The sequence below is a fragment of the Paroedura picta genome, chromosome 2 (assembly GCF_049243985.1).
Source record: "Paroedura picta isolate Pp20150507F chromosome 2, Ppicta_v3.0, whole genome shotgun sequence".
Taxonomy (NCBI): Eukaryota; Metazoa; Chordata; class Lepidosauria; order Squamata; family Gekkonidae; genus Paroedura; species Paroedura picta.
Genome location: NC_135370.1, coordinates 111,635,026 through 111,649,778, shown reverse-complemented (window position 1 = coordinate 111,649,778; position 14,753 = coordinate 111,635,026).

Here is a 14,753-nt window from a genome sequence, read left to right as displayed (position 1 = left end):
GCCCGGCTGCGGGTTCACTGCGAGAAGGCAAAGGGGCAGCCCCACCGCCAGCACCACCCTGGCGAGCCAGCCCCAGCATTCGGCGCCCAGCTAGGGGGGGCAGCCTCCCGCTCAGGGTGGCGGAGCGCGGAGGAGGAGGAGGAAGAAAGGGGCCAAAGGGGACTTGGCATCCAGCGGCGAAACAGTTCCTGCCATGGAACCTAGACTTTTAGCGTGAGGATTTGGGCCTTGATTTATTTTTAAACTGAAGCAGGATGGCCTTCGCCCAAAAGCGCATGGCAGGGGTGCCAAGAGGGTTTCAGGAGCACCCTGCAAGAGGCAACCAACTCCCCCATGGATTGCCTTGGCTGGGAAGTCAGTCCCTTGAACTCAATGGGCCACCCTCCATGGGAGCATATGGAGGGCCAAGGTGGCAGCTGGGCACCCCTAGAGACGGGAGCCGTTCTCCCTCCAGCCATCCTGGAGAAGACCAAACATGGCAGCTTAAAATGGTGGCCCATGCATGACCCATCTGGATCCCAGAGCAGAAGAGGAAGAGGCTTGCAGAGCAATGTCCTTTAAAGCTCGCAGCGTCCCCCAAGCACAAGCCTGGCTGTGAAAGATGGCATGTTCACACTCGCCCATACTGCATCCACCATTTTATTTTAATATCACCCAGCAAACATATACACTCTCCTCCAGGCATGTCTTTGAGAAAGGGGTGTCTTCTGAGGCGCTGAAGGGGCAGGCCTTCTCCTTGGCCAGTGTCACGAACACAAGTCTTCACTGGGGAAGGACATTCATGGATGGGAAGTCTCCCTGGATATTTGCTGTCCAGTGGATTTATGGACCACTTTTAGTGCATACCCAAGATAATGCCACAGATACGACTACTGATTACCCTTCTGTTAAAGTTAAAATTAGTTTTAACAATTTTCCATAGAACTTGGCAACCCCTGAAATTTCACTTAACCAGGAACAAGGAAGACTGATGTGCTATTTCCTTGGCATAAATCTCCCTGCCCTGCAGCTTGATCCTATATGCATTTACCTGGAAGTAAATAAGCACTGAATTCAATTGGGGGGGGAGTCATTTCCAAACAGGATTACTGCAGTTTGCCATGGCTCTATGGTCAGGTGGGCTCTAGAAACTCTGGCTGCATTGAGTGCAACGCATGCACAGAGTTCCCGAACTAGATGATAGTTCGAGAAGGCGCTGCAGCTTCCCGTGCAGTTCATCTGTCTCCATAGTGCCTTCTAACTGAAGTGCAGCCGGGTATTGTGAAATGTTAAGTAAACGCCAACAAATTCCAGGCACGCCTTGATATGCAAACTTAAAAGATATGTTTTTGCATAATAATTCCAGGGTTTTCAAGCACTGGGGTGAGTCTCTCTCTCCCCGCCCGGCACCTGGGGTATTTGGAAACATTTGATATTAGAGGGAGAGGATCTCAGTCCCCACTTCAGAGACACCTCACCTTACTTCTGACTCAATTTACTTCTTAACTTGCTTTTAGTAAATAAAACCGGGTCAATGGCCAGCTGTACACACTTTCGCTCTCCCAAACAATATTTACTTTGTGAAATCAGTTCCCCTTTCGAACGCTTTTTTTTTTTTTTAAGAACATGATGAAAGCAACGTTGGGCTTTTTTTTTTTCTTCATTCATAAAAACCCGCGTCGGTGCAGCAGAGCCCTTGATTTATGAGACACAGAGTGGTATCAGCTACAGCTTTTCCGGAGCCCCCCTTCTACCACCACCCTCCAGCTGAGACGGCTGTACAGAAAGACCGGCTTCTGCTGCGTGTGGCAATATTGCAGGAGCGAGATCGCCCACTTAAAACAAAATTGGCTCTAATTCCTGGAGGGAACCCCCCCCCCCCCCGGCTGGGCTCCAATACAAGAGGAAACTGGAATTAGCATAAGCCAATAGGGGAATAGATCTGTTACCAGGCGGATCAGGCAGATCTGAACTAGGAACTTGTTTGATTTCGCTGACAAGACAAAAGGGGTTTGGTCAAAAGTGCGAGAGCTGCAGAAAAACGTGAAGGCTTGACTAGCTCGAGGGGTATAAAATTGTCTATGGGGTTTCTCACGTTCATGGTTGCCCTGCTCGCTCTCTTTGGCGCCCGTTTCGTCAGAGGGACAGGGGTCGAATTCAGGCGATCTTTAATTTTTTACAGAATAAGGGCAATATAGTTGCCATCTTCCAGTCGGGAGCTCAAATTCTTTTGGCGGTGCGCGCGTCTCTTCTTGACGCGGGCCGTTTAGAGATCAGTCTGGGATAGATCTGATCCAGTCTGGGAGTTAACGGTAAAATGTCAAGATAAATGAGTAGAAATTCCCATGTGGAAGGTCACCCTTTGCCGGTTTGCTCAGCGGGCTCGAGGTTGTTCAGAATGGGCAACCTCGGTGGCCTTTCCCAATTTTCTGACCCGTCTCCTGAGGGTCATTTTCCTTCCCGGCAGGAGAGCGCTGCCTCCCACCCACCCAGGTAGCCCCAGTTAGCCGGCTGCGCCCAAGCGTGCCTTTCCATTTCTGTTCCTTCGAGGCAGGCATTTTTTCCTCGTTCCCCAACGCCGGGAACCAGCCTTCTTTTGTTTGTAAGAATGCCATAAATTAAACAAACCACTTCCCACATGTGTAGGTGGAATCTCACCTTGAGCCAGATACCTGACCGGCAACTTTAAAGGCGTTCTTTCCCTCCCCCTTCCTTCCCCTCTCAGTCAATGTTTTCCATTGTTAAATTTTTTCCAAGTCTCTCATTAAAAAACCGGCAGTTCCTTCAGGTCTCACGTTCCGTTTCCACAGAGAGCTTTCTGAAGCACGCACCCACTTCAGTTTTCACCCCCGGTGCATCCCCCCCCCCCTTTGATGGCAAAGGATATGGGACTTTTGTTCAGGCAGGTTTAAGTGAACTTGTCGGCAAACGCACACCTCCTCCTTTTGCCAATCCAGGGGTTGGAAGCCGTGTCAGTCGGATCCACCCTGGATATTAATTATTAGTTGCGATCCCCCAAATCTCTCTGGGATTAAATGACCGCCCCCCCCCCCCCCCGGTGGAACCAAACAGCCCTCGAGGGCCCAGGCAAAAATGTGAGTGGGAGTCGAGGCAAAAGGCAGCGGCTGCTGCGGGCGAACATACACAGACTCTCCAGAAGGCGGGCGCGCAACGTCGCTACCTCCGCTACCTCTAGGCATTAGGCTGCCTATTCGTTCCGCTTGCCCCTCTTCGGCAAGAAGCCGGATTTGAAGATGGGGAGTCCTTTAGACATTTGGGGAGATCACAAGTTGGGGAGATCACTCTGTTGTAGCTAACCAGAATGGCTCGCCCCCACAGCATGAGGATTCATATGCTCTCATTCCCCCCCCCCCCCTTTCCCCTTCGCTGTACGAAACCGCGCGCACGTTTGGCATTCGAAGACCTGTGGTGATCGGCATCCAAAGCGTGACATGTTGTACCTTGAACGGGCTGGGTGGGGTACACTCGGGAGCTGCTTACCGCACCGTGCGCGCGTTTCACTCTCTCCCCCCCCCCCTCCCCGCTTTTCTTTGGCTTGCCTCCCATCGTTTTAACCGTGGCGTCCTTAGGGTTTACTTAGGGGCTGGCTCCAACTACGTTCCTGTCCATGAAACCCTACTGGGTTTGCGCGTGGCGCTTTTTTTCCTCGACGCGGGGCGGGTGGGGTGGAATCGAGTGGGGGATCTCGCCACCTATCCTGCCTGGCTGGGGTAGCAACATCAGGAAGTTGGAAGGGCTGCTGCTGCTGCTGCTGCTGCTGTGTGAGAGAAGAGGAGTCTTGCAGGCAGAGTTTCTCATGATGTAATCTGCATTCTTCTTCCTCTCCCCCCCCCCGCAAAAAGTAGATGCAGGCTCTTTCAGAAAGGGGGACGTCGGAAACTTAAAGTTATCTGCCGCTGGGCTGGAGAGGTGTGGTCAGAACAGCCCTGTCTGGGGGAACGAAGCCGTAATAACCATGGGATTAGGCATTCTTATTTAAAACGCAAAGTCGCCAAGACTCCCCTTAGATGAGGGCCATTGGCTACATTGTACTTGCATGAAAGAGGAGGATCAAAATGCAACTGGAGAATGCAGCTCATGATCATTTCTGTGATCTGGGCTCTGTCCACGTCCGTCAGAGCGGGAGGCTACCGCTTTCCATTTTGGGGGTGCTTAATACTCGATCTGTCCTAGTTTATTTATTTTGTGTAGTTTGGGGGGGGGCGGGAATTCTTGCGTTTTAATCAGAAAAGACATTTAACGATAGGGTTTTGCCCTTTTCCCACGCCAAACGGAAAAGCCTTAACCGTGTTAAAAGTGAAACACCTAAACTCCTCCGAAGTAAGCAAGGTTGATGTGTTTTATTGTACCGAACCCGAAGCTGGGGGAAATAAAGCATGAGATCACTTTAATTGGGGCTTCTGTCTTCTGATCATTAAATGGAAGCGCGACGAATTCCTATCATTCCTGCCTGCGCCTAAGTTAACAAGCCCACATGGTTTCTCTTATCACCACCGCGCACCGTAATGTCTCTAAGAGACGGACACGCTTAAACTGAAAAGGATAAACTGGGCTTTCTGTTAACTTCAGGATCTACCCAACTTGGAAATTTGCTTTCTCCCTATGTGTCTTCTGAGTGCAATTGCTGTACTAGAGCCAGTGGTCAACTTAAGCCAGGACCACTTTTAAAAAGGTTTTCAACTTTCCACTAGATTACTATTTATTTCACCACCAGTATAAAAGGAGTTGCGAAGGCCCCTGTTGGTAAGCTTATCCGCCACCCACATTGGTAAAAAACGAGTCTGGCTTGGTAACAACTATTCTGCCAAAAGTGGCTGATTAATGGTGCAATTCTAAGAACACTTTCCAGAGCAAGATTCTGAGTAGAGCTGCTTAAGATGGCTCTCTTTTAGACTTGCAGTGAATGTGTGAACTGGGGTAAATGTCACATGTGTGTGTGCAAAATCTCTCCCCCTCTGCTTTCTCTGGCTGCATCTTGACCGAGATCTCCCCTTGTCTTAGTACAGGATGGTTCCCAGTGCTGGTTGAAAGGCAAAACCTTCCTTTATCCCTGAGCACACCCATCTGTTTACTGAGTACATTTTTATCCCTCTCTACACAAGGAGCTGAAGGTGACTGGCCTAAGGTCACCCAGCAAATTTCATGGCCAAGCAGGGATTTGAATCTGAGTTACAGATCCTGGTCTGAGAGCAAGGCTCAAATTCCCATAGCACCTTAAAGAGCAACAAGAGTTCCAGTGTATAAGCTTTTGAGAGTCAGAACTCCCTTCATCAGATGAGCTTTGACACTCGCAAGCTTCTCTCCTGGAAATGGTGTTGCTCTTTAAGGTGCTGCTGGACTTCAGTGTAGCTCTTATTTTGCAGACTGACATGACTACCTACCAGAAACAGAACCAAATCTGACACTAGCCACTCTGTCACACTGCCCCCCTTTAATTATTGCCCATAAAAATGTACTGTTCTTCCCCTGCATAATTCCCATGGGGAAGAATGGGGAATCAAATCCAGTTCTCCAGATTAGAGAATCCACCTCTTAAGCACAACACCACACTGGCTCTCAGTGTCAGTTTGTAGGTGATATGAAAGACCCCTACCAGCCACCCTGGGAGAGCAGTTGACAGTCAGAATAGACTGCACTGACCATGGCAGCTGTCCCAGTATAAGACAAATTCATGTGTTTGCATGACATTTTGTCAACTGAGGCTACAGTATTAAACCTATTGAGTGCAGCACGTTTCTCCATAGATGACCTTCGGCCAGTCAAAGTTTTCAGAGCTCTCTCAGCCTCACCTACTTCACCAGATATTTGTTGTGGGGAGAGGAAGGAAAGGCAATTGTAAGCTTCTTTGAGACTCCTTCAAGTGGTGAAAAGCAGGGTATAAAACCCAACTCTTCTTCTAAATGCAGTTTGTTTTTCACAACAATAATGGGAATACCCAGTCTAAAAATAGGTTCATTCTGATATATCCTGGGACATTTGCTTGTGTGAGCACACCTAAGCATTTCAGGAGTTAGCCCATTAAAATACTTAATATCTTCAAAAGCTTTCCAGGTCTTCTAAGAAGTGCCCTAGCAGGTTATGTAGGTTCCGTAAATCCACCTTATTTCTTCATCCAAGCCCCCGCCCTTTCCCTAAACAGAAGATTTAGACCTTTTCAATTCAGATAGATGTTTCCTTATATTATTGATTAAGCTGCTCCAAATAATTTTGTGGTGGGAGGGATTGAATCTCCTCTAATCCAGTAGTTGCAAAGATCAGAAGTTCCCAGGAACAAGCAAATGAGAAGCAGATCAAGCAATAACAGGAACCCAACAAATAAGTGTCAGCCAATGAAAAAAGTAGAACCACCTTCATGACGCATTGTAAATACTTCAGATAACTAAGAAGACTCGAGCAAGGGGGTGGGTGACTCAGTTTATGTTAGGGCTTAATAAAAGCAGCTTTGTTTTTGAAAGGCTGATAGTTTGTTGCTTCTTAATAAAATGTATTCAGTTAGTTGTCATATTAATTAGATGTTGGTGCTGGATAATTCCAGAGAATTTACCACACTAATCTATTGCTGCAAATCAGGAGAGAAATCCGGTGACACCTTAAAGAGTAGCATTTAATGTTAGATTCAAGCCAGTTGCCCCACTTCAAAGAATAAGATGCTGTAAAGATGCAGATGAATGAAGCTTAATGGTTGTGTCTCAGTTAATTACTCTCAGTATTCCATAGTTAAAGATACATCTACCCATTAATCTCCAATCTTGACCCATTTAATTATTTCACTATGTTTTCCCCTGGAATTTAACCGAAACAAATGATAAACCTTATAAACTCAGCTTGTTATTCCCATTTTGCCCTTGAATCTGTAAAACATCATTATGCTGTGTGCTCATTTATTGATCACCTTCTATCTATGTATAGACAGGTAATTCCCATTCCAATGTATCTGAAAAAGTGTGCACATGTAAGCTCATACTTTGAATAAAAGTCTCTTGGTCATAAAGGTCTCACTGGACTCAAACTTTGCTCAGCTTTTAACATGGTTAGTATTGTTAATAGTGTTAATCTTTTTACAGTGATTTTGGGCTTCTGTTTTATGTTGCTAAATAAATTAAGCAGTAATTACATCATGACATCAGGTTGCCTGAGGAGCTGAACTTCAACCTATTGTTTGCAATTGTGATTTGCTACCAATCACTCTCACCCACCCCCATTCCCATCCCATTAACAAAGAACAACTTAAAAAAATATCTGAAATCATTGGAAGAAAAGCAGGATTAAAATGTGAAAGATAGAATTAGATGCTCTTCTTCACAAACAGTGCAATCCTATGCATACTTATTCCAGCCAAGTCCATTGATTAAGTGAAATGTAAATATTTCCAGAAGTCTATTTTAGAAGTATAAAACCACACATTTAAAGGGTGTAAGAGAGCCAGTTTGGTGTAGTGGTTAGGAGTGCTGACTTCTAATCTGGTGAGCTGGGTTTGATTTCTCACTTCTTCCCCACATGCAACCAGCTGGGTGACCTTGGGCTCGCCACTGCACTGATAAGCTGGCTGTTTTGACCGAGCAGTAATTTCAGGGCTCTCTCAGCCTCACCCACCTCACAGGGTGTCTGTTGTGGGGAGAGGAAAGGGAAGGTGACTGTAAGCCACTTTGAGACTCCTTTGGGTAGAGAAAAGCAGCATATAAGAACCAACACTTTGTCTTCAGTAATATCAGGGCTCTTTCATCCTCACCTCCCTCACAGGGTGTCTGTTGTGGGGAGAGGAAAGATAAGGTGACTGTAAGCCGCTTTGAGACTCCTTCGGGCAGAGAGAAGCAACACAGAGGAACCAACTCTTCTTCTATATAACACTGTGGCAGGTAGGGGCTTAGGTTGCTACCCAAGTGGAGTAGATCAGAAGCACACATTACCAGAGTCCAAGAAGGCAATCCAGAGAGGAAGAGAAGAAAAAGGCAAGTAGGGAAGAAGAAAAAAGACAATATTTTTACATGGCTAAGAAGAACTCCAAGTGACAGGGTTAAGCATCATTGAGTGTTGCTCCTCAGGGTACATCCCAAAGGCACAATATAGGCACACCCATGCAAATCATGGATTCTGCCTCCAGATATCCATTCAGAAGCATGAAGGAAAACAAGATGCTTCTTTTCTTGGTTTAGAGAAACAGGAGAAGGATCCAGATTAGATCCCAAGTACAACTCCCTGACTGGACAAAGACAAGAAGAAGTGAGATCCTAAGAATATTTCAGAGTGGTGGGAGGAGGAGGATTGGAGGCACTCTTATAGTACAATCCTAAAGAGGAAGTGAGTGGGTTCAGGATGATATAACTCTCTTCAGGATAGCACTGTTAGTTATCTCACAGCATTGGGGTTGTGGCAAGAAATTCCATAGTCCAGATCAGATCACCCTGGAATAGCAACCTCTTCCTACTAAATGCTTTAGTTCATTCTAGGCCATAAGTGACAAGGCAGCCATACTTTGTACCAAGGTCCTCTTCAATAATTACTTGGAGGTTCTGCTTCATGATCTGATGGCTAGTTAAAAGGAGAATCTGTTTTTTCTCTGAGGTTACCGTGGAATTAAAACCCAGTCCTCCTCCCCTTCTCTGCTGATTGTCAATCTTACTGTTGTAGATGGCCTGAATTCTGTTCTTGACCTCATGTCCCTGGGGTGGGGGAAAAGCTGGTTTTGATTGCAAACATGGAGGAGAGAAGAGAGAGACCAACAAAATGGAGTTGATGGCAACTCTATAATCCTTTATTTAACGGAAGTATCAATGAATTCTTTCTTGTATCTTAGTATAAATTGGAATGTGCTACCAGGATGGTCTGCAATGTACTCAGATGATTTGATATCATACCAGGATATCAGCCTAAATGGGAATTTTCCTGTAGAAACCTTGCTGTTATATAAATGTGACACATTTCTTCTCTGGTAATGAAATTTATGTAGGAATGTGCTTGCACTCTTATTGAACACACCAGATTCACTGAAATTCCTGTCATGGCGTAATAGTAATATTCAGTTTTCTAGGCAACTTCCCAAAAGCAGAAAACAGAGAAATAATGCACCTTGAAGCAAAATGATAGTCTTCTATGTCCACTAAAATGCATATACTTCTAAGATATAATGCTATTTAGGATTGCAGTGAAATTGTTTGCAATCCATGTTGTTATTCTTTGCATGATAAACATGCTAGGCAGAGGAAGGGATTTCCCCCCTGCTGTTTCACTGCCTAGTCAAATTAGTACAGAGTAGGAATATGTTCTTTAAAGTATGTTTTCACAAAGGCCTGGCAATTCTTAATGAATAATAAAGTAGTTAACAATAAAGGTAGTTAATCTGTGTTTAATGATCTTGTGAATGCCTCCTAGGTGAGATGCTGTTGGAAGCAGTGTCAAAGTGGTAAGGTCTCTTTGGATAACATAGATGCATATAAAATGTGCAAATTGTCTCTTGTCCTGTGGGTGACAAAAGTCACTGAAAAATTAAGCTTGGGGCAGCAGTAAAACAGAGATGATGACATGGGCAAAACTGCAGTATTGCATATAATATGCAAGAGGGATTTCAAAAGGCCTATGAGGTTTGTGTTACTATTGAATGAACAACTCAAGACTTACTGTCAACTTTAAAGAGGATAACTAATTAAAGGTAGCTATATAAAACGGTAATGACTGGGGAAGGCACTGGCAAGGCCACCCTGTATTGAGTGCCATGAAAACGCTGGAGGGCGTCACCCCAAGGATCAGACATGACTTGGTGCTTGCACATGGGATACCTTTACCTTTACCTTTATATTCAAAATAGCATTGAAATTTCCCTTCCACAGGCATGATTTCTTCCCTGTGTTTGTGGTTACAAGTTTTTTGACATCAACAGAAGAAAGAGTGAACAGAATGTATTATATAGAAGTTGTTTCTTGATGTAAATAAGGCTTGCAAAATTATTGATAAAATTAATGAACCTCTGATTCCTGGCAGAATTGGCTTCTGTGGGAGATGTTTGTGTGTTTGGCAGCAAGAGTTACATGTATCAAGAAAGTGGCATCTCAGCTTAATTTTATATGTAAAGGCCCTTTAAAAAATCACTCTGTCCATAGCCAAATTCCTTTCAACTGTGGTGGCTTGCTGTACAGCTGTTCAGAATGGACAGGTTGATGGAACAGTCATTTAATCATCATCAAGTCCCTTTTTTGTGCTAAATTATATTTTCCCTCATATGTTTGATTGTACCCAAGATTTCAACTGATCACCTTGTTTCAGATATTCAAGAAATCGAACATTTACAAGTCTAATTAAATCAGTGGACTTGGCATATCTGAATTTTCCATTCTTAGGTTTTCCCTATGGAATGCCTGTGGACGTCTTCATTGTTCTCTTCCTTATAGATTAGCAGGTTCATAGATACCCTATTTTAAACATTGTACCACTAAGATATCTCTCTACTACAATTTTTCTTAATTTTATATCATTTTGGAGCCTTTGCCACCAATTGGTTTTAAATTTAAACCCTAAAAAAAAGAAAAGAACTTCATTGGGCTACAGCTTATATTGCTTTTTATTGCTTTTACCATACTTGGATTTCTTTTTTCTTTCTTTTTTTGAAAGGCACTTGGGTGGCTTGGTGAACCTTTTGAATGTTGCCTTTTAAAATAGACTAGCCTGAGTGGAAATGAAGGAAGGCCAAAGAAGAACAATAGTCACTTTCTGTTAAGTCTTTAGCATATGAATGCTTCAAAAGGCAGACATACAGTTATAAGAGCAAGGCACTTGGGCACCATTGCAGGGTCATTAATTGCATTGTGATTCCGTGATGTAAATAACAACAAATACAGGCCAGGATGTTAAAAGTTAAAATGACTCCACACTCATATTGAAGGGCAATGCAGTTGAGAGTACCTTGAGTTTTGTTATCTTTTGAAGAACACTTCAAAATCACTTTTATTTGAATGGATGAAATAAAGTTTTGACTTCATCTGCGTTAGATAAGGTCTTATTTAGGCTATGTGATGCTATGACAAGTGATATGAATGAATTTTGTTTCCAAATAAACACCCCTTTCATATAATTGTACTGATATTTAATTGTGTATTACTTTATAAAGTATGGCTACTGAATTAAAATGCTAGGTTGGATCCGTAATGCTTTATGCCACTGAGCAGGTAAAGATGTGTGATGCTACCCAGCCTGTAGTTCCCATTTCCTTTTGCTATAGATTCACCTCTTGCTCTCCACCCCAATGATTGAGTTGAACTTTGGCACAAATAACTTTCTTCTTGGTTCAGTGTATTTGCTCCTATGTTCCCTTTCCTACATTTTTAGGTTTACTTGGAAGTGCTGAACTTTGATGTCAGCTGTTGGCTTGCAAGTGGCCAAAAACCTTTGGATCAGATCAAATCAAATGTGGAATGTGTATGCCATGATGGTGATGTTAGGAAAAATTATTTTCTATACCATGGAGTATGTTGAAAAAGAAGAGTTGGTTTTTATACCCCTCTTTACTACCCAAAGGAGTGTCAAAGCAGTTTACAATCTCCTTCCCTTCTTCTCCCTACAGGAGGCACCCTGTGAGGCAGGTAGAGCTGAGAGAACCATGAAAACCCAAGGTCACCAAGTTAGTTGCATGGGGAATTAAACCCAGTTCTCTAGATTAGAGGCTACCGATCCTAAACAATTTCCCGAGCTGCAGTGATAGTCAAAATGACTCTTGAGTGGCTAAATACAACAAAGAGAGAGAAAAAGCTGGAAAACTGTCCAGGGCAATTGAATTTTACACAGCTGATTATTGCAAACTTAACAACAAAAATGTTGTTTATTCCTGACATATTTCAAAGGTACCTTTTTCTTAATAAATTTTACAAAGCTGAAATTAAGGACTTTTATCCCATTTAAAATCCATATGAAATTATTGAGGGTGATTATTGGACAGTGTTTAGGAATACAGTGTCAGTGATGGGAGGATATGATCACTTTGTCATGGAATAAGCTACAATGAGCAGTTCCTGCAGCTCACATTTGACTTACCTGGTGATGGTGTGGGAAGATGTGACAAGCAATCCTGTGTTTGCCACCACCTCTGGCAATATGTTTGCCACCATCTCTGGTAGTCCTGTTGGGGCTTGATTTGATCCTGGTTGCCTCCAGGGTAGAAGCCTACCTGGAGTTTTCTGGGCAAGTGCTAGTCCATGACCTGACCACCATGATCTTTGGATTAAAGTTGGAAGATGTGAATAGATTCTTTGGGCAGAAATAAATCTTTAAGTATTATATAACTTAAGAAAAACCTGATTAATGACAGTCTTTGTAGGGGGCAGAAACAGTTACATATAAGTCATTCCTTTTGGTTATCGCTATCTGCTCTCCATCAATATGTTTTTACTTAAAGTTGTTTTAGCATGAACAACATAACCTGTGTTCCATTCTTTTAAAATATTTTGTCTCTCTTCACTATGCAGGTTTTCCGATACTAGAGGATGTGCCCTTTCCCCCAGTGCTGAGAGTTCTACCTGCTCATTTGCTCATGGAGCTACAATTTGTGACAGCGGAGAATGTGAGGTATGATAATGGTCTCTTCTTTAGGTTAATTGTAATTCTTTTGTTGAGTCATTTCATTTGGGGTTATATTGTTTACCAAATTTGTTAGATTTACAATCTTAAACTGTGACTATCTCTGGTGGTGGTGGAGAATGAGATACTGTTTTCTGCTTATGTGGTACTTTTCAGTGGGATTATTATTGAAATAAAGTTTAGAGTTCAAGAAACCAGGCACAAGCAACGATATTTACCATTGTCTTAAACACCGCAGAGCTTTATGTTGCATGCTCTTCTCCAAGCAGTGGTGAAACATGAAAAATAAATCTTGCAGTATGTCAACACTGATGCCAGCATAATCCAGAGGAAGTTTCATTAGCCAGATTAGTGTGTTGAAGTGGGTCCAGTTGATTTACACCTGGTTGAGTACATGGCAGAGTAATTACATAGTCACATTACAGATTCATGTCTTCACTGGAAGATGCCTCATAGGAGGCACCTGTGAAGGCTTCTGTCATCTTGTAGTGTCAAAATAATGTAGTGAGACTTGGTCAGTTGGGCTTACAAGAAATGTGTTGTTGCCTATACATGATCTGTACATGAAATCTTGGAAGGCAGCTGGTGCTATAGAGCCACAACTCCATAGGCAAGAAACATCTTTTTTGGTGAATAATGTCTAGCCAGAAGCCAAGTGAATAGCTGTGGGAAGGGGCCTGGGAAGGGGAATTAACTGTTTCTCACTGAAATAGAAAAACGCCAACCTTAGACAAAATCTGAACTTCTGGTCTCAACTGAAACCACCCATTGGCTGGGTTGTTTATGGATGCAGGGTGGTCTCTCTGTCTTTACGTTGAATTTGTTTACATTAGAAAGCAAAATGAAAACCAGTTCAGTTGTACATTGGAAATAACTATGATGACTGCATTAGGACTGCACCTCATTCATATCATTCTTCCAGTTAGAGTTCCTAGGGTCCCTGTGACCATTTTCCAACTAGGGCTCTGGTTTGCATTGGTGGGTGGTGTCAACTGTATGGGTCCTTTCAAAGGGGAAGGGGGAAGCCAGTTCTGTCCTCTTCCCCTCAAGTGAGGAGTCCTTCCCCACAGAATCTAGGAAACTCAGATCATTTCTGCACTGGAGGTTTTGCACCGAGCTGTAGTCTGGAGTTTTAATCATGGCAGGTTGCACCACCTCTTCCTGCTCCCCCCACAGGGGAGCATTTGGCCTGGTGCACCACATCTGTCCCAGATTTGTGCTCATGCACAGGAGCCGGGGCAGTGAAGTTCCCAATGTGGAAATGCTCAGAGGGTTCTTTTTTCACACTTGCCGGAGTGTCATGGGAAAGGCTCCCCCCCCCAATGCTCTTGTGAAGTACTCATGGACTTCTCTAGTATCTTTGAGGACCCCAGGAATATTCCAATATCAGTCTAATTTATTCATCATATCGCGTATGTACTGTAGCCAGGAGATTGTCTGGCAGCCAGACAAAGGATGTTCAGAGGTGGCTTGCCATTTTCTGTCTTCAAGTCATGACCCCCAGTGTTCTTTGATGGAACTATCATCCAACTCCTTGGAGGTCTCCCATCCAAATACTAACCATAGTCAGCAATGCTTAGCTTCTGAGATCTGATGGGATTGGCCTTGTCTGGAACATCGAGGTCAGGACATCCCAGTCTGAAAAACACTGTTTTACAGGTTTATAAGGGGTTGTGGGGAAGGCAATCTCATCAGATCTCAGAACTATTCAGGACAATACTTGGTTGGAAGACCACTAAGGAATGCCATGGCAAACTACCCCTGCTTCTCACTGGCCTTGAAAGCCGCTTACTGGGTTTGCCGTTAGACAGTTGCAACTTGATGGCAACTACAGATCTGAGGCAAGTGCATGGATCAGAACATGTTTTGTTCTGTCTGAATCTCTCAAACTAAACTGTTGCAAGTTTGTCATTTGAATTGTATTTCTCCCTTGCTGGCAGGGTTGGGCTTCAGGTAGAACAGATAGCTGTGATTTGCTGGGCTTCTTTGGTGGCAGAGGTATAGTGCCAAGATGTTGCTGTATACAGGCGTTCTAGATCTGTTGCTTGGCGGTGGTATCATTTTATTCCATCAACTTCTATAGCATAGCAGGACTCGGTATGACACATATCTATTTCCTTTGGTTGCTAGCAGATTTTTTGTGACAGATTTAAGGTGCGGTTGGTCATGAGGTATAACAATAGTCCTGGAAA